The following is a 4428-nucleotide window of genomic DNA, read 5'->3' on the forward strand; positions in this document are numbered from 1 at the left end:
CACACACACACACACACACTTTAAATGCAAGATTTCATGTAGAACTTAACAACCAAGCCCAACAGTCAAACTTGTAGAATTGGGGGCTGTTTGTTCAAAGGAAAGATCAGGGTACTGTCTCTGAGCCCTGGCAGGTGCCACAATCTAGGACTCCCCCATCCCTGACCTCCGTGCCCTCATCCATACAATGAAAAGGTCGGAGTGATCAAATGTTCTCTTTCTGAAAAGCCTTTAAATAAAAACAGAACAAAACCAAAAACTGGGCTCTTGGCACATTTTCTCACATTGGGGAAAGAGTCATCAAGGTCTGGAAGGGCAGATTTGGGGACCTTATGAAGCCCAGGGGGCCGCTTGTCAATGAAACTTATGTGCAGAACTCTTAAAGCAGAGCGGGAGTCGGCGAGAAGACCCAGTCAATCAATTGATTGGGACCTTTAGTCTATTAACTTCATAGAACCTGAGAATTGCAGGGGCTTCAACCACTGTCACTTATAGGACAAGTGGGCATCTGGCCTCTCTCTATAGATCTTGGCTTTCCTGGAACTTTACAGCTAAGAGCAGGGAGGAAGAGGAAGAGGAGGAGGAACAGAAGGAGGAGGAGAGCATCTGGGTTCACCATGGTGTCCTCATGCCCAAGCTCTTTGTCCCTGTAGTAATGGGGATTGTGATTTTGGGCTCCTACACTTTCTCCCCTCCTACCTTCTCTTATTACTGAAGAGGCACCAGTCCCTAAGACTTCTCTCCCCACTATGATGCTAAGGTCTATTCCATCCTTGTACCATCATCTCTCATGGATGCTTCCTTTTCTCCTTCTCTCACTGACCTCAGCCTGGTGCAGGCCCCCATCCCCTCCTTCTAGACTATTTCAATAGCCCGGGGTAGCTTGGACTCCTCAGAGTCCTTCCCTCCTCCAATCGATAAATCTTGTTGTTAAAGCGATTTCCCTAAAGTGCGGGTATAGCTGTATTGCCCCTCATAAACCACAGCAGCTCCCTATCACCACAGATATAAAACGTTCCGTTTGGCATTGAGCCCTTCCCAGCCTGCCGACCTTCCCACGCTGCCAGTGAACCCCCATGGCACCAGTGCCCACAGCTGCCCACCTCGCCAGGCTTAGGCAAGCTCAAGGCCCCTTTCCCGCCTCCACAGGCACTGGCCATCCCCAACGAAGGGAGATGATGGCATTTGTAATCCTGCAGATGATAACTAATGGCCACCAGTGGACGCTTGGCCCTCAGGGCTCTGTGGCATCGGTGAGGGCAGAGCTGGTCAAAAGCCAGGACTGGCTGATCTGGGGCTCTAGGGGCCAGTCTGCAGCCCCTACGGGTAGAGGAGAGCCTGGAGAAGAGCTCATGGGGGTTCCTTATCACCAGGCAGCCTCCCCCGGCTCTCCCTGCCCAAGTGCTTCACAAGGAAGGAGTGCCAGGCACTTTGGGGTAGAGCCCACTGAGCTCGAAGCATCTGCAGGTGGCCTGGACTGGGAGGCACATGAAGCAGATGGTCTTAGGGCTGAGCCATGAAGCCAGGACCAGGCAGCCCTGAAGGTGACTCTAGTGCTGGATTAATGGTGGGGGGGTGTGTGATATGGGGTTCTAAGTGGAAAGATGCCATGCTCTGCTGGGATAAGGGGGAGCAAAATGCCCAGGGCCCCCAGCAGCATCCTGTTTTGCCCTGCCCCATGGCAAACGCTGTTGCATCTACATAGTGCAGGAGTCCTAAGAGACCAGATGTGCTGCACCAGGGATGGCAGTTTCCTCCAGACCACAGAACCCCAAGCCTTCTTCCTTCCCTCCCCTCCTCGTGTCTGTGTCTGTCTGTCTCTAGTGCACATGAAATTGCAGATGAATGAGAACAGCCCTCCCTGCCTCATCTGCTGTTTGTCCCTGTGCTCTCCAGAGGCTGTTTTCAGTGTCTGGTTCCTGTTCTTTGCAAGATTCCCCAAGTAACTGAGTCTCAACTCCGGGATCCCCAGGAACATTTTCCAAACACAAATGTAATTAGTGAGTGCATTGACTGAAGCAATTCGGTGTGCTCTGCTCTCCCAGGGGGAATTCCCCCTTCTCTCTCTTCCCCCCCTGCCTTCTGCATTGGGCCTGGAGCTGGCTTTGGGTCTAACCAGAGAGTAGAAGGAGCCTAGTATTTTATTTCCTGGAGGTGAGTAACTTGGTTTAAAAAAAAAAAAAAAAAAAAAAAAAAAAACAAGCGATTTGGCTCCATGAGAAAATTCGACTTGTCTGTGTAAACATTTGTATGGTCCGCTAATAGACCATCATTTCGGGAGGCCGGGGCCTTGTGTGTGTAATGCTGCACTTTAGCAGCGTCTGCTACAGAAGAGCCATTTAGCTTTGCCTAGATGGACCCCACAATGGGAGTGGGAATAATAACTTAAAAACGATCAAAAGTAAACCCAAAATTTCAAAGAATAAGAAAGGCCCAGAGAGCGAGAGAAGATGCTTCTCCCTCTGTTCCTTTGCCAAAGAGGGAGGCCCGTGGATGTGGGCCACGGCAGAAATCTTAAAGATCTTTTTCTTTTGTATTTGTTGATGGATTTACTCAATTTTTACTCTATTTTTTATTAAAAATATTTATTACATGGGATAGTTCTTTTGGAGGGGGAAAAGAGGATACAGAGGAAATTCAGACAACTTAAAAACAAGATATCAAAATATATTTTTAAAAAATGTTTACTGGAGTGGACTACACTTCATGCTTGACTAAACCTACTGAAGAGAGTGTCACGGTCCATGTCCTCCGCATGGTGAGCACTTACTAAATATTGAATGATTCGGCCCAAAAATACACTCACAAACTTCGCTCGTGACTCTGCCCCAAAGCCTGGCCGGCTCGTTAGTGGGAGTTGGCCCAGATCATGCTGCAGATTCTTAGTATCCAGTGACTCTAGGGTTTGTCCTTATGGTCGCTTCCAACCTTCTCTGACCCCATTTGGGGCAGAGACACTGGAGTGGTGGCCCTTTCTTTCTCCAGCTGATTCTACAAATGAGGAGATGGAGGCAGGGTGACGTGACTTGCCCAGGATCATAGAGCTGTCTGTCCTGGGTCAGCCTTGTCCATAACTTCCCAAAAGCTGGGCACATGAGAGCCACACATGCAGTTAGGGGCCTCTGTTTTCTCTGACATCATGAAGATGGCCCACATGGTCTTTGTGGTCCTTTTTCACTTTGTGACCTTGTTGAGGTCATGGACTATCTATTGCTTTTCTGGATATTCCCAGACCTTAGTACAGTGCTTGGCATATAGTAGGTGCTTCATAATTGCTAGTGCATTAAGTGATCTCCTCTGCCTGGGCAAAGAGCTGTGTTTGAGAAGCCTGTGGCTGGTTGGAGATACCTGGACTCTGCTTATTCTTTATTGACCAGTTCGGATTCTGATGAAGCCTTAGGTGATGGTTAAGAATGAACAGCCTTAGCTCTGTGCCCTGGGTTCTTCTGATTTATAAATAATGGAATAGAGAACCAGATCGGCTCGTTTGTTATGCAGGTCTGCTTCGTGCCCTTCGTAGCCGGGGACGCAAGGAAAGCGCTTGGCTGCCTCTCATTCCAGGCTCGCTGGAGTCGAGGAACACGGTCTCGGGGCTGTGTTTGGCCAGAGTCTGCTTCGGATGCCTGATAGATGGTGCTTTCTGGGAAGATGATTGATTTCCAGGGAGAGTAATAATTATAAAGGAACTAGGTATCGCCATTTCCACCCTCAGAACACACATTACAGAGTCGGTCCCTAGTGCACCAGGGTTTGGAAGCTTATGGATGGACCACTACTGATTTTAAAATAAAATCTCCAAGTAACCTGGACTTGTGAATTCATGGAAATGATGGGGGAGAATTCAGAAAGCTTTTGTTTTATTTTTTTTTTTGTTTTTTATTCTTAAAAAACATATTCCTAGGGGCAGCTGGTTGGTGCAGTGGGTAGAGCATTAGCCCTGAAGTGAGGAGAACCTGAGTCCAAATCTGGCCTCAGACACTTAATACTTCCTAGCTGTGTGACCCTGGGCAAGTCACTTAACCACCATTTGCCTCAGCAAAAAGGAAAAAAAAAATGCATAGATAGTTTAACATTCACCCTTGGAAAACCTCGTGTTTCAAATGTTTTTCTCCCTCTTTCCTCCCCCAGCCCCTCCTTAGCAAGTAATCCAATATATGTTCAACATGTGCATTTTTTCTATACATATTTCCACAAATATCATACTACACAAGAAAGTGTAAAGGGCTGAAACTCTTGTCAATGCACTGAGGTCAGGACAGCCGAGCACTTGAGGCTAATTACCGATTGGACAATACTCTATGGGCATATGCTTGGAAAATGACCCTTCCCACTATCCTGTGCTGGATCGATGATTGGTGTATACAGAGGATTGTAGGAGGGACTAGGGGGTGGAGCAAGACTAGCCAGTGTCACTTTGGCAGTGAATGA

Source organism: Sarcophilus harrisii, chromosome 3 (assembly GCF_902635505.1).
Source record: "Sarcophilus harrisii chromosome 3, mSarHar1.11, whole genome shotgun sequence".
In the NCBI taxonomy this organism is placed as follows: domain Eukaryota; kingdom Metazoa; phylum Chordata; class Mammalia; order Dasyuromorphia; family Dasyuridae; genus Sarcophilus; species Sarcophilus harrisii.